Here is a 24,359-nt window from a genome sequence, read left to right as displayed (position 1 = left end):
CAGTTCACAATAGCTACTTATAATCTCATAATTGCTTACCACAATATGTTGCTTGACTAAATTCGACACAACAGATAAGAAACGTCAAACCTGATTTCAAATATATATGGCCCGAACTTGGAATTATGGACGGAGGATAGATCCCCTGATAGGTAGAGTCTCGTGTCTCCAAAACGGCGTATCTGTTCCTGCTTTAATCTTGGGGAAGAGTGCCGCTTTCGTTGAAATCCTCGTCCAACCTTGTTTTGTAGAATTCTCCTTATAAAGATATCACATACATAGTGTGAACAAATCATGTTAGCTACGTTCATATCGATTGTAAAAACTCCTATAATATCATATACACAGTTTGTATACGAAATTTAGAGACACAGAGCATATGATTTCTTTTCCGAAAAGTGGAGGATCACGCAAAATAATAGCATTGATTCTTGTTAAAATTAATTAGTCCCTTTCAATCTATGCTCGATCTGATGATCGAACATAGACATTAAGAGCAAACAAAGGTTAAGCTGGACAAAGCAATCTTCCCATAATTGAATATGCAACCTTTTAAAACAATTATTCTCATAATAATAATGTTCTGAGAATAACAGTTTATATTATATGACCTAATTGTATGTCAAAATATTAGCTTATAAAAACAGGGCCTTGTTTGGATAAACTACTTTATTAACCACTTAAGCTACTTTCATAAGCTATTATGAAGAGCTTATGAAAATAAGCTGAAAACAACTTAAACAAGTATCAAACAAAGCTTTATCCAAACAGACCCCCTAGGTTAACAGTAAATTTCCCTAAAATCACATGCACTAGCTTCATCCAAACAGTCCCTAATTTCATCCAAATAGTCACACTACCAAAATCATTCATTATACAACAAAATGAACAACAACAACAACAACAACAAAAACATGCAACAAAGTATCAAAAACGAAATAAAGAGAGGGAAAGGAACAGTAAAAGAAGAGAATGAAGATCTAACCACAAAAGAAAGAGAGAAAGCGTTTTCACCACCACGGTTTTTGAGAGAGAGTGACTTCTTACTTCGATTCCGACTTCGATTTCGAGAGAGAGAGCGAGAGACTGATTTCGAGAGAGAGAGAGAGAGCGAGAGACTGACTTCGATTTTGATTTCTGACTTCGATTGGATTTCAGTTTTGAGAAAAGGAAAGTGTTTTGGAGTGGAAGGACGATGAAGGAAGGACGGTGGTTGGAGTGTTATGGGTTTAGCTTTGGACGGTGGAACCTCTCAGTTTTGGATCAAGGAGAGAGAGTGTCTGACCAAGGCTTTTTAATTTTTGTGCGCGAAAATGAAATAAAAAGCATCCGCCCTTTTTTTGTTTCATAAAGGCCAAACATAGCGTTTGTTAAAGCGCTATCTATACCCCCTCCAACAATAGCGTTTACTGAAAAGCGTTATTAGTGTGAACCAAAATAATAGCGTTTATAGAAAAGCGCTATCTAACCCGATTTTTAGCATCTTTTTGTTAGCACTTTTTGAAAAGTGCTATAACAAGTCTATGAGTTGCATTTTCAATAACATTTATTCAGAAGCGCTATTAAACTTGTGCTATTAAAAGCCAAAATTGTGGTAGTGGCCCGACACCTTCAAAACTATAATCTCTCTCTTTTCTTTCTTGATCAAGTTCTTCGTCATCAAAGGGATCAGCCCCACCACGCATGTATGACGACTCATAAGGTTTTTTCATAAATTCTTCCAATAGCTGACTACCATATATGTGCTTCTTCTTAACACTCTTTATTTCCCCTAAGTTTGCAAAATTAATTAAGTTCGGAAAAATTAATTAAGTGCGTGCACAAAGCAATAATTAAGTGCGTGCACAAAGCAAAAGAGCAATGCTGGAAAAAAAATAGTGGCGTCCCATGGACATAAACGTTGTAGTATGTAGGAGCTAAAGTTTGAACTAAGAATTTCCCACTTATTCACTTTAAGGACTAAATTTTAAACCAATAGATAGCATGACAACAACAACAAATTTAAACAGTCGATCGCATGATAACAACATCAACAATGAAGTTTGAACTAAGAATTTCCCACTTATTCACTTTAAGGACTAAATTTTAAACCAATAGATAGCATGACAACAACAACAAATTTAAACAGTCGACCGCATGATAACAACATCAACAATGAAGTTTGAACTAAGAATTTCCCACTTATTCACTTTAAGGACTAAATTTTAAACCAATAGATAGCATGACAACAACAACAAATTTAAACAGTCGACCGCATGATAACAACATCAACAAAAAGTAGAATAGTGTTGTATCATTCATTAACTTATTTAGAGTTACTATATATATATATGAGAAGTGATCCATTGACTCCAAGAGTAATTCTTTAGAGTTACTCCAAATCATAACCTTTGATCTTAATATTAATCAATGGCCTTAATTAATTATTAATAATATTATGGTGAGGACTGTTTACTCCTTCTTTCTCAAATCTCACACGCGGTGCATCAACCAACCTACAGCTTTTTTATCAATTAATCATTCATCTCCTTCCCAATTGATACCAACGAATTATCCATCAATTGCAATGATTTTTGTTTGTTTTTTGATCAAAACTTATTAAAAGTTAAATTTCTTTTCGATTCCCCTGAACTTCTTAGGTGAATGCCTTTCCCATACGGATACATGATATGTGCTTGTATCAAAACGTAGATTGTTCTTCAAAATAGATATGCATCCCAGATTAATGAAAAAAGATATATTAAGAATTACCAGATTACATCTCTTAAATTATTTTAACCTAATTCTTTGAGATGAAAGAAATAGAGAAAGTTACTTTGAAGATATCTCTTTGTTCCACGAATTGTTTGGCATTAGAATACGTGAAGGTGTAGAAAAACCCACCATAAAATTATTAATAATCAATCATGGCCATTAACTGATATTAAAGCTGAGGGTCAAGATTTGGAGTAAGTTACTCTGGAGTCAATGGATCCCTTCTCTATCTGTGTGTGTGTGTGTGTAGATATATATCACTTGATTTATTGAGACTTATTGATTGAATTGTGTATGATGATCTCCCTTGAGTAACATAATGGTAGGCCATAAATTAAATCATGTAAAATTAAAGGTTGAGTTGTTGAAACAACATACCCCATAGTGACTGAGTAGGCCGTCTTTTTCTTGGTGATGAAAACAAGATATGTCATATGGTGAATACAAACATTTGAATGCGGTAAAATAAAATCTTAGCACGTCTAGTAAAATCTAGTCGAGCAAGAGTATGTCGTATTTTGCCTACCTTTTCTAATTCATCATCATTGTCTAATGATATTGAAGTTTCACTTTCATCACCTTTCTCTGCAATATATATATATATATATATATATATATTGATAGGTTAGTAATATAGTTGACCACGTCGAAATATCATCACTAAAATTATCATATGCTAAATTATTATTATTAATATTATTATTATTATTATTATTATTATTATTATTATTATTATTATTATTATTATTATTATTATTATTATTATTATTATTATTATTATTATTATTATTATTATTATTATTATTATTTGCATTTACCTTCCTTGAGGTTTGTTAAAATACCTCTCACATCCTCCTCTGTTTTATAATCAAACACAAACCTCTCCTACTTAATTTTAAATGTGAAAAAACCTCCCTTATGGATTAACACTGTTAGGTTCCGTTGAAACATATATTGTTTGATCCACTGGGAGTAGATCACGACCTTCTCCTTTTTTGAAATAATTAGTGTTGATTGTTTCCTTTATTCCACACACTAAAGTCTCCTTTATTTCTACTTTTTGTGTTTCTGTATTTCAATTTAAAATCGATTGTCAATATGGAATTGGTATCTATATGAATGTTGGGATACACTTTAAATCAATTAGTTGCTATCTTGACGTAAGGACATGATAGAAGAGCAATTGGCAGTGCCAAAAAATGGCAGCACCTATCTAATGCTAATAAAAGAACAATAGAATTATGAAGGTTCACCAAAGTAATTAAGGAAATTCTGATTAACAAGAAAGAAAAAAAAAACTTGTTAACACAGTATACAAAAGTGAAAAATACTGATTAACAGGAAAAGAAACTTAACAAAGAAAGTGATCTGGGAAATTTATAGGTAAACTAAAGAATGTCGTTCAAGGAATTTTGTGGGAAAAAATGCAAAAAAAACTAGGGCACAAATCTAAGAGTTTAAGAGTCAAAAGTGGATAAATGTGTTTTCTCATTAACAGGGCTTTAGCGGTGTTAACGTGAAGGCAGATGGGAGTTTATTTAAAAAATTGAGGGAGTCTTTGTGTTGTTTAGTTAAACCTGGAGGGAGGTCAATGTAATTTCCCCTTATTACTATTATTATTGATAGGTCTTAAATAATTTATAGCAATTTCTAACAAAATGTGAAATTCATCCATATTCAGGTTATAAGATTAGTCAACTCTTACCACTAGATTGACTCTTCATAGATATTAATAATTAATATTTCAAAAAGTATATTTACCAACAATATTCAATTTTTACTTACTTTATTTACAACTATAGAAAGAAATCATTTTCTGACAAATATAAAAACATAATAAAAAGGAATTAAGGATAAATTACTTCATAAAAATTTCGAACAAAATATTGATTTTAGACATATTTCGGATGAACCATCTCTTATAACACTTGTGCTATAAATTGAGTAATTTTATCCTAAATTTGACGCAATTCCGTATGAAAGTTAAATGTAGTTTATGACAAAACTCATTCATTAAAATGGAGAAAAAAATGGTATCTATGGACTTGTATGTGTCATCCTTCTACAAACCCCAAAATCTTTTGAAGGAATGCCATTTGCTAAAATGAAAATCGAATCTAATTGGGTTCATGCCTTCATCCAACCCAACCACTAACCACCAAACTCCGTGAGGCATGTAACATAATTAAAATATTGCCAACTTACATAATCATAAGTATTCTCGAAGCCTACCTTCAAACTAACGGGCTTTTCTCCTTGTTTGTTTTGGAGGTAGAGCTTGTGAAGGAGTGTATACATTTATTATCCAATATTACTATTCATGATGATGCAAATGATGTTTGGATTTGAGAATTTAATATCGAAGATCCGTTTTCTGTAAAAGAAGCTTATGCGTCGATATCAATTTTTGAAATTGCATTGGATTCTCCTTTATTTAGAGTTACTTTGACTAATTTGATTTCATTGATGATTTTGTTGTATATATTAAGACTACTAAATAACCGCCTTAAAACTCAAATTAATTTAATCCACCGAGGGGTACAAAATCTAGCATCTCATTTGTGTGTAGAATGATGTAATTTGAATAAAACATCTAAACATTTGTTTTCTCATTATCCTATTACTAGTTAACTATGGTAGGATGTTCTATTTGGTTAGTTATCAGTTGTATGTTGAGGGACGATAGCTCTTGTAATGTTGTCAAATGTATAGGTTTGATATCTTATGGTAAACAATTACATGAATGTCTTCATTCGATTTGGTTAATATTCATGTGGTCAATTTAGAAACATCGTAACCATGTGGTTTTCGATTATAAGGAAATCTATCATGTTCACCCTTTCACATGGTTGCACAATTGGTATTGTCATGGATTAAGTTTAAAGTTAATGGTTTCTTATGATTAATATTTATGTAGCATTGAACCACTCAAATGTTTATGAGAAACTTTTTTGTTAGTTTATTATCAATTTTCATTTTGGTTTGATGGAATTGTTGCTTTGGTGCCTTTTCTGTAATATAATATTTGATTATATATGTATCTTTTTAATATTAGCTTTTCTTTTACTATTGTATCTTTTTAAATATTTGACCTTTTAGAAAAAACCAATTTGTTTTATTGTAAAAAAAAACAATTTATTTACGAAAAAAATACGAGAACTGTTAATATAGTTCACAAATTACTAAACATTACATAATGACCATATGGCTTGGTATCATAAGAGTCAATTCATTGAAAACTTACCTTGTTCTGCAGCAACGTCTTCAATGCCATACAATATAATAATTCTAGTTTTTGGATTACAGACTTTGACAGGAACACCTTTAACAACAAAATTTTATAAAGAACGTTAGACCTTTATTTTGATGACTTTTGGCATAAAAGTAAAACAATGCAAGTAAATGTCCTTTAGACTTCCAAAATACATGAATTTGAAAAGAGTTATCTTTTAATTAAAGGTCTTGTTAACGAGTGCCTCCGAGGCACTCTTTAAACTTTTTAAATTAAGTAATATTTCTTTAAAAATGTCATAGTGTTCAATTTCCAATGCACTTTATTACACAAACTTTTATAAAAAGTTACCATTTAAAGTGTTTAACCAGTGCCCCGGGGCATTAGATAACATTTCCCTTTAATTATTCATCTTCATTAACTTTTCTTTTGAACAACAAACAATTCTTATTACTACCTCCGTCCCGGTATAATTGACCTACTTTGGTTTTTCACACAAATTAAGAAAAGTGTATAAATAAAGGGGAAAGTGGAATATATTGTATTGGGAATGATAAAAGTAGTATTATTTAGTGTTATATTGTATTGGGAATGATGAAAGTTGTATTGAAAATTGAAATGAGTCAGTTATTTTGGGACACTTTTTTTTAAAAAATGGGTCAGTTATTCCGGGACGGAGGGAGTATGTAGTAGTAACATATGGGATTTGAAAGAAGAAAGAAAAAAAAATGTGTGGGAATAGAAGATGAATTACATGTGGCTTTCATAAAAGTAAACCGAATGAAGCTATTACACAGTAAGAGGAGTGAAGCAAGATAGTTCTAATATTTTACATCATCTTTAATCCTAGATCTGAATTATAAAGCATTTGTATTACCCGAGTCTTGTCCTTTTGGATAGGAATTTGGTACTGAAATAGGTGTGGTTATTACTAGCATAGAGGAGCAGTTGTTCACTAACACTACTAACATAGTCTCTTAATTTATATCTAGTTATTATAGCTTAATTAAATACGCGATTCTTTGCCTACACGAATGATGATATGTGTAATTTTATCCTTCATGTATTCAAGTTTCCAAACTGTTTCCAGAAAACTACAAAAGGTATATCATTAATGTTAAATATAAAGTAGGTTTATCAAAATGACATCACACGTTTCTTTCTCAGAAAAAGACGAGTATTTTCAAATCTCAAATGGAGTGCAAACACATTCTAAAATTTAATAAGGAATACAACTCCACTACTGAAGACATATTTAGAACAAAAGAATGACATTGAGCTTGAACGTAATTGTGATTTGTAAGAGCTATATATAACTCTTGAAGAAGTTTCAATATCAACATTTATAAGGAAACAATATTGTTTGGAGATCACAAGGGACTAAACGTAGCAATCAGCTGGATAGTGAATTAATATCAATTGATGTGTGCTTCTACTATTGAATTTTCCTTACAATACTTTCAAAACAAAATTGTTTTTAACCAATCTTTAATAGAGATTCTTTAAGTTATTCCAGGTGTTCTAAACTTATCTTTTTCATAATAATTTTTGAAAAAATATTTTAAATTTTTTAAACTACAATTAAATCCCCCATTTTTGTGCTTATTTTCTGACTTTTAATTACTTATACCAAGTACAATATACCATGGAAATTTTCTATAAGAACTTAAAGACATCTGGTTCGAAGCTATCATCTAGATAGAATTCGATTCTATAAATTAAGGGTGTGTTTGTTTCAACTTTAAAAAAAAAAAAATTGTGTTAAAAGAATATAGATTTTTAAAAAAATCTGAAGTTATTTTTGTTTGCCTACTACACATAAAAATTCATTTTTTTTTTTTTTGAAAAAAATGAGTTTTGGCTTGTACATGTGTTGCCTCCTTGTTTTTGAAAAAATAGATTTTGAGAAAAGCTAATCCTAATAGCTTTTCATTTTATGGTCAAAATAGATTTTTTTGATAAAATGATTTTTCTAAAAATCCTAAACAAACACTTAAAAATGAAAAAGTGATTGTTTTAAGGGAAAAATAGTTTTTTTTTTGAAAAAAAATCTGAAACAAACAGGCCCTACAACTTAAAACTAAAATCATTCTAATTTTAAAACATATATTTTTTTTTTCTTTTCTTAGATACAAATATAACGTAAAGTTACTCATATATCAAAATATCTATTATTCAGTGATTTTGAGTCCTCTGTCCAAAAAAAAAAAAGTGATTTTTAGTCCTATTGTTAAGCATTTCAAATGAAAAGCTGGAATTTAAAATTGGTTTAATTTATTTTTTTCAAAAATATATTTGTTTTTGGGAGACCGTAGTATGGTCTTTAATATTAAGCGTCTATTGGTAGACCTCATCAATTGACCGGCCAAAGTCGGTCACCCTTTTTGAGACCGGTTATCTTTTTTTTTTTATATTCACTACCACAATTTTGGCTTTTAATAGCACAATTTTAATAACGTTTATGGATAAATGCTATTAAAAATGCAACTCATAGACTTGTTATAGCACTTTTCAGAAAGCGCTAAGAAAAACATGTTAAAAACTGGGTTAGATATTATTTTGGTTTGCACTAATAGCGCTTTTGAGAAAACGCTAAGCCAACATCCACAAAAACAATTACCTTTTTAAAGATGTGTTGAAGAAATGTTATAAAATGAGGTAAAGACATTAAATTTGATTACAATGATTTTAGCTTTTTCAATAGTAGATGATAAATGTCGGTGTCCTATGTTTTCTACATTAGTAGTGTCAACGTGTTCGTGTCAGGTGTGCGTATATAGGAATCAAGTGATCATAAAATAATGCTCTTGTAGTAATCTAACCTCTTGAGCAATCAAGTGATCATATATTAATGCTCCACTAGCATGCCTATGTTCATCAATGAGCAAATTATACAAATTACCTAAGTCATCTTCACGAATAAGTTGATGTCTGCATAAACCAAGAAACAAACTCTCAATTAAAAATCTTGTGCATGCAAACTCGCCAGTAAAAAAATAATATATAATTGAAAAAGGTTAGAAATAAAAACCTAAACAGTTGTTTAACAAGTCCTATGTTATCCTCCATCTCGTAGAGCTTTTGCACGGCTCTTATTGAAGCCTTTCTTACACCAGCATTCTAGAAATTTGAGGGTGCGGCAAAATGTAAAGGCAGTAAAAAGTAGGTTGTATGGTACAAGAGTTGTTAAAACTTACAACAAGGCATTATAAAAAACTTAAAACAAGTTCATTACTTGGTCATTCAGCATCCATCCCAGATATTTCAAGTACGAATACTGCAAAAAAAGTGACGAGTACGATAGGATCCATGTACCAATTGATTCAATGCATGACATTCTAATACTGGGGTCAATGTCCTTGTAGCTATGCGCAGATAACCTTCAAAAAAGCATTACATGGACATGTTAGATATACAGCCACAAGAACAGAAGAATAATAACATTCATGATAGACCAAACCCTACCCAGCAAATATCTTGCGTATCATCTCCTCCAACAATGTTATTTTGTCATCCAATTGTGTACGAGTAGTCTCTCTTTGTGCACCAAGTATATTAGCAATAGTTATATATGATTTGGCCAGTGAAAGACCCGTCAATGAAGCAACCTGACGATAAACTCTTATATGGGTGCTTCATGGGTACGGCAGCACATAAGTCTGCATATATATGAGTGAGTATATTCCAAAAATCAAAATCTTGGGGTAGTCATACTACTAACCATGAAAGTGCAATGATGTAGTCCATGCACTTGTCAAATAAAACCTGGTCAAACAATGGTCCACGCTGACATTCACGGACCAAATTATACCAGAATGATTCTAAATTCTCTTTCAAGTTTTTAAACTCTGTTTTGGAACACTCTTCAACTTTGCCCTAAAATGTCAAAGAGGTAAGCAAGAAAGAACTAATTTGAGAATTGTTTCTATCTTACGGTCGAAGCTAGAAATGTTAGGTTTTACATGGAATTGATTTTAGGACTAAAATAAATTATAAAACTAGAAACCGAAAGGAACAATTTATGATCAAATCACTAAATGTGACTGTGAAAGTTCAAATTTAAAACCAAACATAAGCTATATAAGTTGTATACCCTTATAGCATAGTTGCCAAGAGCAACAACAACATCATCAATGACAATGCCATGCATGAGATCCCTTTTGTCGTGAAACTTGGCTCCACAAGCCTACATTTAAAATTTCATTTTGATTGCAGATCTTCGATCTTTTTCACATATAACTAAAATGTTAAACTCTAAACACTTGTACCTCAAACAGCGTTGTCAAGAGTTCATCCATCGCAGATCTTTGATCCTTTTTGTAGCTTTCAACCCAGAGTTTGACAGCACGAGGAATAAGTTTTCCGTTACCTTTGATCACTTCTACATGAAAAAGAAAACATACAAGAAATCAGAAGCAGACCAGTTAAAAAATGGAATAACAAATATCTTAGGATACAGACTTATTTAAATATTAACAGAAGTAGTAGAGTACCAGAGATTCGCGAAGGTTTTGGTTTCGGATTGGAATGTTTGGTCGATCTCTCTCGCTTCACATGCTCCTCGGAGGGTGGAGCTGGATTTTCCATGACCTTGCAACACAACAAAATCGGTTTCAAAATTGAAGCAGTGGCTTGAAGGTATTTTGAAGGGTTAGGGTTTTATAATTCTTTCAAATTTTTAAACCGTTGCCAATTGGTCCCTGTTTTTTCATATTACGAATTGATGTATCAAATTTTTTAAATTTCATTATCCCATCAAAGTTTAAGAAATTTTTTCAAATTTCAGCTCTACTCCCTTTCCAACTAGTCAACCCTAATTTTCACAAGTATCCCGGTCACTCTAATTTTATAATACTAGAACGCCGACCCGTGCAACGCACGGGTCTCACGGGCCGGAATAATTTGATACATAATAAAACGAATAATTAATAAAGTTTTTAGTCCCTATAAATATATCAAATTTAGTTTTTAGTCCTCGTAAATTTTTTTGATAGATTTTGGTTTCTATAAAAAATTTCAGCACGTAGTTTAGTCCCTAATAAATTAAAATTTATTTAATTATGCTTAAAATTTTAAATTTTTTAATGATCTGTTACATACTTGTTTAAAACATTATAAAATGTTTCTTCGCTTAAACACATACTAAGCAAAGGCAAGCATACTAACTTGGTTTTATCAATCTGTACTTTTAATTTAACATGTGAATGCGTGGGATCTAGTTACTCAAGCCAAATCAGTATTGGGTTTTCTTCATCAAGCATACCAACTTGGTGAATGACTATCTAACATTCAGAAAAATATTAACACCTTCCGGAGGTAAATCTAAAAATAAATTTCGTACATTTAGAGGTCGAAGCGCTAATAAAAGACAATGATAATAAATTGTTGAATTAATACTTATGGCAATGAATAAATTTATTTAGGTGGACTGGAAAAAGTTTCCTTAGCTAAGTAAATATAGCCGACACAGCAACTTGAAGAAAATTAAAAACCAAACTGTAAAAAACAAAAGGAAAAAACACAGATTATTTAATGTCTGATTTATGCAGATTGAAGGAATTCGATAACAAAGCAAACAGCTCTAGCATTCGAGCAAGCTAAACATCTTTGTCGTCCTTGTGCTCAATTTTGACACGAACAACTCTGGTAGGTTTTGTGGCCGACGTCTGGCCAGCTTCATCATCATCAACAGCCACATAGTCAATGCTATTAGAGGACCTCTTAGCACCTGTTTTGGTGGTTGGTGTGTCAATCACACATGTATTGCTGCATGAGTCCTCAGCATCTGGTACATCCTGCAGACATTGGTGGCAAACAATTTGATCAATTGTGTTACGGATTAAACCTTTACGGACTCATGAAAGATTAATGTAATAATTACCATCTGAACATTTGAATTGTTTGGCGTAGCACAATCCACACTAAGCTCAACAACAGATCCATCGTCGGAGTTATTAATTGTATTTGTTTCTCTACTGACTTTAGTCTCGTAGAGCTAACGTGCCTGCATGCACCTTCCATTCCATCGTAAAGACTCATCGCCACTGTATCAGAACACTTTTCACCACTGTTGCCTCCATCGATTCCTCACCGAACAGATCAGTTACCATACATTGATTGATTAGTAACTAATTTAGTAAGGGAACCATAGTTTCAATTATAAAATTAAAAAAGTATACCAAAAATTATATTAGGAGAATACCAGCACACAAATTTGTTAGCAAACAAATGAATAGTCACGCAACCGTTTAAAATTCCAGAGTAAACTTAAAAATGTCGTGATTTTATAGGAACTAAACATATTTATTTATAAACATAAAATTTCATTAGATATAGATAAAGAAACTATAAATTGTAATAAGTTAAATATAAAGTATGTAAATAAATTAAAAATTAAAAATATAATTATGTCTATATATACTATATTTTATTACCGTGTTTTTTAAATTCGTTTAAATATTATTTTAATTAATGGTTAAGAAAAGGGAAAATTTCTTATACGATATTTAGTGTGACAATAACAATAGTTAAATATCATAGTAATATGAAATCATTAATATAAATATGATAAAGGGCGACAACGGATTATACCCATGTTGGAGAATCGACTTAAACTAAACAATTTTAGAAGCTACTATGCATGTGTTTGATTATGCGGTGACTAAAATTGAGTTTGATTGAATTGATTTTATATATTTTTTTTGAAAAATAAAAGAAGGATTATATTAATTGGAAATGGATCCCAAATTTCTTTTGGATTTTCTTCTACCCAAATCTTATTTAAAAGACTTAAACGCACTTTTGGCCCCTAACTTTATCATAGTTGCAATTTTGGTCCCCTATTAAAAAAACCACTTTTTAACCCCCTAAGTTTACCCTTTTTTTTCAACTTTAAGGTCCCCTTAATCTTGACTCTATCAACGCCCACGTGGCTCATCACTTAAGTGAGTTGGACGCCACATGCATTATTTTTCAATTAAATTTAAAAGAAAAAGCCACATGTGTATATTATAATTAAAGAAACAAAAAAGAAAAAGGTAATGGGAAGGGGCGCACGTGACAATCTTCATCTAAAACACAAACAACGATGTCAGCAGTTCAACATCTTACAACATGAACAACAACAAACCACTTATTATCAAAAGAAAAAAAAACTATGGTCCTCTTTAGAAAGAATTTATCAGGCCACACTCATGCTTTCTCACCTACCATTTCTTCTTCTTTTTCATGGATAAGAAAATTCAAGGATGAAGGTGACATTCACAGCCATGGTCATGTGTATTTATAGTTATACCGTATGAAAGAAAGAAGTAACAAACAACACCTTTGTGTTCTTAGTAAAGTGGATGAAAAAATGGGGGGGAAAATTAGGTTTAGGGTTAACTTTACGGATTAAGCATTTACCACGGTTTAGGGTTTATTTTTATCGAGAGAAACAGGTTTAGGGCTTCGTATATATAACCAAAATATTTGCTTCATAAAAAAAAAGGCGAGGATAAGAATAAAATTTGTGCGATGCATTTTTTTAGATGGAATTTGTTATGTTAAATTGCAATCGTAAAAGTGTAGAAAATATTTGTTTCAAAAAAAAAAGGAGGATACGAATGAAATTTGTTAGGTTAATTTTTTTTTTGAAAGGGAAATTTGTTAGGTTAATTAATAAATAAGGATTCGGATGGCCAAAACTATAGGAAAACAAATTTTGGATTTAAGTGAATTGATAACAAATTTCGGATATGACCAAAATTATAATTAGAGATAAATATGAAATAGTTGTTTCGGAAAATAGAAGAGATAAATACGAAATAGTTGTTTTGGAAAATAGAAGAGATAAATATAATATGATCAATGGCTAAAATTGAATGACGCCTAAATGCGCAAGATCCAATGACTTAGAAAAGTGGATGAAAAAATGGGGGGAAAAAATTAGGTTTAGGGTTAGCTTTACGGATTAAGCATTTACCACAGTTTAAGGTTTATTTTTATCGAGAGAAACAGGTTTAGGGCTTCGTATATATAACCAAAATATTTGCTTCATAAAAAAAAAGGCGAGGATAAGAATAAAATTTGTGCGATGCATTTTTTTAGATGGAATTTGTTATGTTAAATTGCAATCGTAAAAGTGTAGAAAATATTTGTTTCAAAAATAAAAGGAGGATACGAATGAAATTTGTTAGGTTAATTTTATTTTTTTTGAAAGGGAAATTTGTTAGGTTAATTAATAAAAAAGGATTCGGATGGCCAAAACTATAGGAAAACAAATTTCGGATTTAAGTGAATTGATAACAAATTTCGGATATGACCAAAATTATAATTAGAGATAAATATGAAATAGTTGTTTCGGAAAATAGAAGAGATAAATACGAAATAGTTGTTTTGGAAAATAGAAGAGATAAATATAATATGATCAATGGCTAAAATTGAATGACGCCTAAATGCGCAAGATCCAATGACTTAGAAAAGTGGATGAAAAAATGGGGGGAAAAAATTAGGTTTAGGGTTAGCTTTACGGATTAAGCATTTACCACGGTTTAGGGTTTATTTTTATCGAGAGAAACAGGTTTAGGGCTTCGTATATATAACCAAAATATTTGCTTCATAAAAAAAAAGGCGAGGATAAGAATAAAATTTGTGCGATGCATTTTTTTAGATGGAATTTGTTATTTTAAATTGCAATCGTAAAAGTGTAGAAAATATTTGTTTCAAAAAAAAAGGAGGATACGAATGAAATTTGTTAGGTTAATTTTTTTTTTTTGAAAGGGAAATTTGTTAGGTTAATTAATAAATAAGGATTCGGATGGCCAAAACTATAGGAAAACAAATTTCGGATTTAAGTGAATTGATAACAAATTTCGGATATGACCAAAATTATAATTAGAGATAAATATGAAATAGTTGTTTCGGAAAATAGAAGAGATATATATAATATGATCAATGGCTAAAATTGAATGGCGCCTAAATGCGCAAGATCCAATGGCTTAGAAAAGTGGATGAAAAAATGGGGGGGAAAATTATGTTTAGGGTTAGCTTTACGGATTAAGCATTTACCACGGTTTAGGGTTTATTTTTATCGAGAGAAACAGGTTTAGGGCTTCGTATATATAACCAAAATATTTGCTTCATAAAAAAAAAGGCGAGGATAAGAATAAAATTTGTGCGATGCATTTTTTTAGATGGAATTTGTTATGTTAAATTGCAATCGTAAAAGTGTAGAAAATATTTGTTTCAAAAAAAAAAAAAAAGGAGGATACGAATGAAATTTGTTAGGTTAAATTTTTTTTTTTTTTTGAAAGGGAAATTTGTTAGGTTAATTAATAAATAAGGATTCGGATGGCCAAAACTATAGGAAAACAAATTTCGGATTTAAGTGAATTGATAACAAATTTCGGATATGACCAAAATTATAATTAGAGATAAATATGAAATAGTTGTTTCGGAAAATAGAAGAGATAAATACGAAATAGTTGTTTCGGAAAATAGAAGAGATAAATATAATATGATCAATGACTAAAATTGAATGGCGCCTAAATGCGCAAGATCCAATGGTTTAGAAAAGTGGATGAAAAAATGGGGGGAAAAAATTAGGTTTAGGGTTAGCTTTACGGGTTAAGCTTTAGTAAATAAGATTATTTATAGACATTTTGTCATTATATGCTATTATTTTGAATTTTGTAAATTTGTTCGTAGATTCATCATTTTATATCGTTGTTGAATGATGTAATCTAACAATGAATATTGTTTTATTTTTGTAAAAAAAAATAATTTCAATCATCTCTTTGTTCAGAAAGAATTTTTCAATACTCTTTTTTAAACGGAAAAATTTATTCAACGCCAACCCACCACAAGAAGTGATAAGGTTGCAAAAAGATTACAAAGGAGCTAGACGGTGAGCTCATGTTGGGGTGTGGACTGTCGCTACATCCGAGCAAAACAAGACCAAAACCAACAAAGCACAACACACACACACACCAGAAGGCAAAAAGACAACAACCTACACAATCGAAAACCACCTAACTGCAGCAAACCATAACAGAGATCTAAACAGGTGTGCCAGGTCCGCGTTCAAAACACCAAATGCAACGATGTACACACCACCACGCCTCTTACCGCAAAATGCAATCTCTATGATTCCAACACCATTCATAGTATATACAAGACGGAATCTTCAATCTATTCAAGCTCCGTTGCCACGACAACACCTTCACCTCCTCTACTAACTCTTCAACCCCTTCCACCTCATTGTTGAAAATTCTTTTATTCCTAGCATTCAAAATCACCCAAAGAGTTGCATGCCAAATTAACCCTACGTCAAGTCTTCCCTTTTTATTCCTCCCTTCCTCAGTCCAACATTCAAAGTGAATAAATAAATTTGGAGGCGAAACGTAGGACCATATTTTGCAAGCCTCCTTGCAATGAATAAAAATATGATCGGCCATTTCCAGTGAAGTATTGGTGCAAAACACGCAAGATACCGGTGAGCTTTCCGGTAAAATATTTCTCAAAATGAGATTGGCCCTTGTCGGAATTCGGTCAAGCAACAATTGCCAAGAAAAAGTTATTACCTTAGGAGGCGCTAGACTTTTCCAAACCGAAGCAAAAACGTTACTCTCCGACCCACCACCAATTTCCTCTGGTAACAGCAAAACCTCCAATATCTTGTAAGCGGCTGTAAACCTCCCATTTTTTCCCAAAATTTTAAAATTTGAGAAATAAAAGCTCAATTTATTACTCATGCTAAAATTATGAAAGAGTTATGCTTCAAAATTGGTAATTCCAAAATTGGTAAGATTGGATTCACTTCATTTTTATTGCAAAAAATGTGGCTGCTGGGATTCGAGCCCAGGTCTCCATGGCCACAACGTGGAATTCTTACCACTAAACTACAGCCACTTATGTGATTCATTTCATGTTTTGTTTGTTTTCTGCACCTCAATACCGCTAAAGGTTAGGGGTGGCAAAACGGGCTTGACCCGCCGGGCCGGCCCGTTTGGCTCGCTATTTTTGGCGGGCTGAGTCGAAGTTTTGAACTCACTTTTTATAGTTGGCTCGGCTCGTCTCGTTGAAAAGCGGGGCAGGCACGGGGTGGGGTGGGGCGGCCCGCTTAACTCGTTGGAAACAATTATGTTACGACGACAACATCAGGAGGAGGAGGAGGTGCACCATATATTCATAACTTAGATGATCATTGACTTGGAGTTGATTGACTTAATAAAAGAATTATGTTGTTAGCAATAGTTATATATGATTTGGCCAGTGAAAGACCCGTCAATGAAGCAACCTGACGATAAACTCTTATATGGGTGCTTCATGGGTACGGCAGCACATAAGTCTGCATATATATGAGTGAGTATATTCCAAAAATCAAAATCTTGGGGTAGTCATACTACTAACCATGAAAGTGCAATGATGTAGTCCATGCACTTGTCAAATAAAACCTGGTCAAACAATGGTCCACGCTGACATTCACGGACCAAATTATACCAGAATGATTCTAAATTCTCTTTCAAGTTTTTAAACTCTGTTTTGGAACACTCTTCAACTTTGCCCTAAAATGTCAAAGAGGTAAGCAAGAAAGAACTAATTTGAGAATTGTTTCTATCTTACGGTCGAAGCTAGAAATGTTAGGTTTTACATGGAATTGATTTTAGGACTAAAATAAATTATAAAACTAGAAACCGAAAGGAACAATTTATGATCAAATCACTAAATGTGACTGTGAAAGTTCAAATTTAAAACCAAACATAAGCTATATAAGTTGTATACCCTTATAGCATAGTTGCCAAGAGCAACAACAACATCATCAATGACAATGCCATGCATGAGATCCCTTTTGTCGTGAAACTTGGCTCCACAAGCCTACATTTAAAATTTCATTTTGATTGCAGATCTTCGATCTTTTTCACATATAACTAAAATGTTAAACTCTAAACACTTGTACCTCAAACAGCGTTGTCAAGAGTTCATCCATCGCAGATCTTTGATCCTTTTTGTAGCTTTCAACCCAGAGTTTGACAGCACGAGGAATAAGTTTTCCGTTACCTTTGATCACTTCTACATGAAAAAGAAAACATACAAGAAATCAGAAGCAGACCAGTTAAAAAATGGAATAACAAATATCTTAGGATACAGACTTATTTAAATATTAACAGAAGTAGTAGAGTACCAGAGATTCGCGAAGGTTTTGGTTTCGGATTGGAATGTTTGGTCGATCTCTCTCGCTTCACATGCTCCTCGGAGGGTGGAGCTGGATTTTCCATGACCTTGCAACACAACAAAATCGGTTTCAAAATTGAAGCAGTGGCTTGAAGGTATTTTGAAGGGTTAGGGTTTTATAATTCTTTCAAATTTTTAAACCGTTGCCAATTGGTCCCTGTTTTTTCATATTACGAATTGATGTATCAAATTTTTTAAATTTCATTATCCCATCAAAGTTTAAGAAATTTTTTCAAATTTCAGCTCTACTCCCTTTCCAACTAGTCAACCCTAATTTTCACAAGTATCCCGGTCACTCTAATTTTATAATACTAGAACGCCGACCCGTGCAACGCACGGGTCTCACGGGCCGGAATAATTTGATACATAATAAAACGAATAATTAATAAAGTTTTTAGTCCCTATAAATATATCAAATTTAGTTTTTAGTCCTCGTAAATTTTTTTGATAGATTTTGGTTTCTATAAAAAATTTCAGCACGTAGTTTAGTCCCTAATAAATTAAAATTTATTTAATTATGCTTAAAATTTTAAATTTTTTAATGATCTGTTACATACTTGTTTAAAACATTATAAAATGTTTCTTCGCTTAAACACATACTAAGCAAAGGCAAGCATACTAACTTGGTTTTATCAATCTGTACTTTTAATTTAACATGTGAATGCGTGGGATCTAGTTACTCAAGCCAAATCAGTATTGGGTTTTCTTCATCAAGCATACCAACTTGGTGAATGACTATCTAACATTCAGAAAAATATTAACACCTTCCGGAGGTAAATCTAAAAATAAATTTCGTACATTTAGAGGTCGAAGCGCTAATAAAAGACAATGATAATAAATTGTTGAATTAATACTTATGGCAATGAATAAATTTATTTAGGTGGACTGGAAAAAGTTTCCTTAGCTAAGTAAATATAGCCGACACAGCAACTTGAAGAAAATTAAAAACCAAACTGTAAAAAACAAAAGGAAAAAACACAGATTATTTAATGTCTGATTTATGCAGATTGAAGGAATTCGATAACAAAGCAAACAGCTCTAGCATTCGAGCAAGCTAAACATCTTTGTCGTCCTTGTGCTCAATTTTGACACGAACAACTCTGGTAGGTTTTGTGGCCGACGTCTGGCCAGCTTCATCATCATCAACAGCCACATAGTCAATGCTATTAGAGGACCTCTTAGCACCTGTTTTGGTGGTTGGTGTGTCAATCACACATGTATTGCTGCATGAGTCCTCAGCATCTGGTACATCCTGCAGACATTGGTGGCAAACAATTTGATCAATTGTGTTACGGATTAAACCTTTACGGACTCATGAAAGATTAATGTAATAATTACCATCTGAACATTTGAATTGTTTGGCGTAGCACAATCCACACTAAGCTCAACAACAGATCCATCGTCGGAGTTATTAATTGTATTTGTTTCTCTACTGACTTTAGTCTCGTAGAGCTAACGTGCCTGCATGCACCTTCCATTCCATCGTAAAGACTCATCGCCACTGTATCAGAACACTTTTCACCACTGTTGCCTCCATCGATTCCTCACCGAACAGATCAGTTACCATACATTGATTGATTAGTAACTAATTTAGTAAGGGAACCATAGTTTCAATTATAAAATTAAAAAAGTATACCAAAAATTATATTAGGAGAATACCAGCACACAAATTTGTTAGCAAACAAATGAATAGTCACGCAACCGTTTAAAATTCCAGAGTAAACTTAAAAATGTCGTGATTTTATAGGAACTAAACATATTTATTTATAAACATAAAATTTCATTAGATATAGATAAAGAAACTATAAATTGTAATAAGTTAAATATAAAGTATGTAAATAAATTAAAAATTAAAAATATAATTATGTCTATATATACTATATTTTATTACCGTGTTTTTTAAATTCGTTTAAATATTATTTTAATTAATGGTTAAGAAAAGGGAAAATTTCTTATACGATATTTAGTGTGACAATAACAATAGTTAAATATCATAGTAATATGAAATCATTAATATAAATATGATAAAGGGCGACAACGGATTATACCCATGTTGGAGAATCGACTTAAACTAAACAATTTTAGAAGCTACTATGCATGTGTTTGATTATGCGGTGACTAAAATTGAGTTTGATTGAATTGATTTTATATATTTTTTTTGAAAAATAAAAGAAGGATTATATTAATTGGAAATGGATCCCAAATTTCTTTTGGATTTTCTTCTACCCAAATCTTATTTAAAAGACTTAAACGCACTTTTGGCCCCTAACTTTATCATAGTTGCAATTTTGGTCCCCTATTAAAAAAACCACTTTTTAACCCCCTAAGTTTACCCTTTTTTTTCAACTTTAAGGTCCCCTTAATCTTGACTCTATCAACGCCCACGTGGCTCATCACTTAAGTGAGTTGGACGCCACATGCATTATTTTTCAATTAAATTTAAAAGAAAAAGCCACATGTGTATATTATAATTAAAGAAACAAAAAAGAAAAAGGTAATGGGAAGGGGCGCACGTGACAATCTTCATCTAAAACACAAACAACGATGTCAGCAGTTCAACATCTTACAACATGAACAACAACAAACCACTTATTATCAAAAGAAAAAAAAACTATGGTCCTCTTTAGAAAGAATTTATCAGGCCACACTCATGCTTTCTCACCTACCATTTCTTCTTCTTTTTCATGGATAAGAAAATTCAAGGATGAAGGTGACATTCACAGCCATGGTCATGTGTATTTATAGTTATACCGTATGAAAGAAAGAAGTAACAAACAACACCTTTGTGTTCTTAGTAAAGTGGATGAAAAAATGGGGGGGAAAATTAGGTTTAGGGTTAACTTTACGGATTAAGCATTTACCACGGTTTAGGGTTTATTTTTATCGAGAGAAACAGGTTTAGGGCTTCGTATATATAACCAAAATATTTGCTTCATAAAAAAAAAGGCGAGGATAAGAATAAAATTTGTGCGATGCATTTTTTTAGATGGAATTTGTTATGTTAAATTGCAATCGTAAAAGTGTAGAAAATATTTGTTTCAAAAAAAAAAGGAGGATACGAATGAAATTTGTTAGGTTAATTTTTTTTTTGAAAGGGAAATTTGTTAGGTTAATTAATAAATAAGGATTCGGATGGCCAAAACTATAGGAAAACAAATTTTGGATTTAAGTGAATTGATAACAAATTTCGGATATGACCAAAATTATAATTAGAGATAAATATGAAATAGTTGTTTCGGAAAATAGAAGAGATAAATACGAAATAGTTGTTTTGGAAAATAGAAGAGATAAATATAATATGATCAATGGCTAAAATTGAATGACGCCTAAATGCGCAAGATCCAATGACTTAGAAAAGTGGATGAAAAAATGGGGGGAAAAAATTAGGTTTAGGGTTAGCTTTACGGATTAAGCATTTACCACAGTTTAAGGTTTATTTTTATCGAGAGAAACAGGTTTAGGGCTTCGTATATATAACCAAAATATTTGCTTCATAAAAAAAAAGGCGAGGATAAGAATAAAATTTGTGCGATGCATTTTTTTAGATGGAATTTGTTATGTTAAATTGCAATCGTAAAAGTGTAGAAAATATTTGTTTCAAAAATAAAAGGAGGATACGAATGAAATTTGTTAGGTTAATTTTATTTTTTTTGAAAGGGAAATTTGTTAGGTTAATTAATAAAAAAGGATTCGGATGGCCAAAACTATAGGAAAACAAATTTCGGATTTAAGTGAATTGATAACAAATTTCGGATATGACCAAAATTATAATTAGAGATAAATATGAAATAGTTGTTTCGGAAAATAGAAGAGATAAATACGAAATAGTTGTTTTGGAAAATAGAAGAGATAAATATAATATGATCAATGGCTAAAATTGAATGACGCCTAAATGCGCAAGATCCAATGACTTAGAAAAGTGGATGAAAAAATGGGGGGAAAAAATTAGGTTTAGGGTTAGCTTTACGGATTAAGCATTTACCACGGTTTAGGGTTTATTTTTATCGAGAGAAACAGGTTTAGGGCTTCGTATATATAACCAAAATATTTGCTTCATAAAAAAAAAGGCGAGGATAAGAATAAAATTTGTGCGATGCATTTTTTTAGATGGAATTTGTTATGTTAAATTGCAATCGTAAAAGTGTAGAAAATATTTGTTTCAAAAAAAAAAGGAGGATACGAATGAAATTTGTTAGGTTAATTTTTTTTTTTTGAAAGGGAAATTTGTTAGGTTAATTAATAAATAAGGATTCGGATGGCCAAAACTATAGGAAAACAAATTTCGGATTTAAGTGAATTGATAACAAATTTCGGATATGACCAAAATTATAATTAGAGATAAATATGAAATAGTTGTTTCGGAAAATAGAAGAGATATATATAATATGATCAATGGCTAAAATTGAATGGCGCCTAAATGCGCAAGATCCAATGGCTTAGAAAAGTGGATGAAAAAATGGGGGGGAAAATTATGTTTAGGGTTAGCTTTACGGATTAAGCATTTACCACGGTTTAGGGTTTATTTTTATCGAGAGAAACAGGTTTAGGGCTTCGTATATATAACCAAAATATTTGCTTCATAAAAAAAAAGGCGAGGATAAGAATAAAATTTGTGCGATGCATTTTTTTAGATGGAATTTGTTATGTTAAATTGCAATCGTAAAAGTGTAGAAAATATTTGTTTCAAAAAAAAAAAAAAAGGAGGATACGAATGAAATTTGTTAGGTTAAATTTTTTTTTTTTTTTGAAAGGGAAATTTGTTAGGTTAATTAATAAATAAGGATTCGGATGGCCAAAACTATAGGAAAACAAATTTCGGATTTAAGTGAATTGATAACAAATTTCGGATATGACCAAAATTATAATTAGAGATAAATATGAAATAGTTGTTTCGGAAAATAGAAGAGATAAATACGAAATAGTTGTTTCGGAAAATAGAAGAGATAAATATAATATGATCAATGACTAAAATTGAATGGCGCCTAAATGCGCAAGATCCAATGGTTTAGAAAAGTGGATGAAAAAATGGGGGGAAAAAATTAGGTTTAGGGTTAGCTTTACGGGTTAAGCTTTAGTAAATAAGATTATTTATAGACATTTTGTCATTATATGCTATTATTTTGAATTTTGTAAATTTGTTCGTAGATTCATCATTTTATATCGTTGTTGAATGATGTAATCTAACAATGAATATTGTTTTATTTTTGTAAAAAAAAATAATTTCAATCATCTCTTTGTTCAGAAAGAATTTTTCAATACTCTTTTTTAAACGGAAAAATTTATTCAACGCCAACCCACCACAAGAAGTGATAAGGTTGCAAAAAGATTACAAAGGAGCTAGACGGTGAGCTCATGTTGGGGTGTGGACTGTCGCTACATCCGAGCAAAACAAGACCAAAACCAACAAAGCACAACACACACACACACCAGAAGGCAAAAAGACAACAACCTACACAATCGAAAACCACCTAACTGCAGCAAACCATAACAGAGATCTAAACAGGTGTGCCAGGTCCGCGTTCAAAACACCAAATGCAACGATGTACACACCACCACGCCTCTTACCGCAAAATGCAATCTCTATGATTCCAACACCATTCATAGTATATACAAGACGGAATCTTCAATCTATTCAAGCTCCGTTGCCACGACAACACCTTCACCTCCTCTACTAACTCTTCAACCCCTTCCACCTCATTGTTGAAAATTCTTTTATTCCTAGCATTCAAAATCACCCAAAGAGTTGCATGCCAAATTAACCCTACGTCAAGTCTTCCCTTTTTATTCCTCCCTTCCTCAGTCCAACATTCAAAGTGAATAAATAAATTTGGAGGCGAAACGTAGGACCATATTTTGCAAGCCTCCTTGCAATGAATAAAAATATGATCGGCCATTTCCAGTGAAGTATTGGTGCAAAACACGCAAGATACCGGTGAGCTTTCCGGTAAAATATTTCTCAAAATGAGATTGGCCCTTGTCGGAATTCGGTCAAGCAACAATTGCCAAGAAAAAGTTATTACCTTAGGAGGCGCTAGACTTTTCCAAACCGAAGCAAAAACGTTACTCTCCGACCCACCACCAATTTCCTCTGGTAACAGCAAAACCTCCAATATCTTGTAAGCGGCTGTAAACCTCCCATTTTTTCCCAAAATTTTAAAAT

The 24,359-nt window shown here is 31.8% G+C and overlaps 2 long non-coding RNA genes and 1 other non-coding gene across 3 annotated transcripts; all 3 read right to left on the bottom strand.

Annotated features, from left to right (window-relative positions):
* Window positions 1-11,303: 11,303 nt before the first annotated feature.
* On the bottom strand, window positions 11,304-13,340 carry LOC146938063 (uncharacterized). The gene is made up of 2 exons (XR_015031112.1): window positions 11,868-13,340; window positions 11,304-11,781 (listed from the first exon to the last, which is right to left on the bottom strand). It is a non-coding gene; the product is annotated as an uncharacterized LOC146938063 (long non-coding RNA).
* Window positions 13,341-16,804: 3,464 nt separating this feature from the next.
* TRNAH-GUG (transfer RNA histidin (anticodon GUG)) lies at window positions 16,805-16,876 on the bottom strand. The gene has a single exon. It is a non-coding gene; the product is annotated as a tRNA-His (tRNA).
* Window positions 16,877-18,973: 2,097 nt separating this feature from the next.
* On the bottom strand, window positions 18,974-21,012 carry LOC146938061 (uncharacterized). The gene is made up of 2 exons (XR_015031111.1): window positions 19,538-21,012; window positions 18,974-19,451 (listed from the first exon to the last, which is right to left on the bottom strand). It is a non-coding gene; the product is annotated as an uncharacterized LOC146938061 (long non-coding RNA).
* Window positions 21,013-24,359: the final 3,347 nt, after the last annotated feature.

Source organism: Medicago sativa, chromosome 3, assembly GCF_051527215.1.
Source record: "Medicago sativa cultivar Bolivia chromosome 3, Bolivia_mono, whole genome shotgun sequence".
Lineage (NCBI taxonomy): Eukaryota > Viridiplantae > Streptophyta > Magnoliopsida > Fabales > Fabaceae > Medicago > Medicago sativa.
The sequence above is the reverse complement of the archived record's forward strand: the minus strand, read 5'-3'. Positions and strand labels throughout refer to the sequence as shown.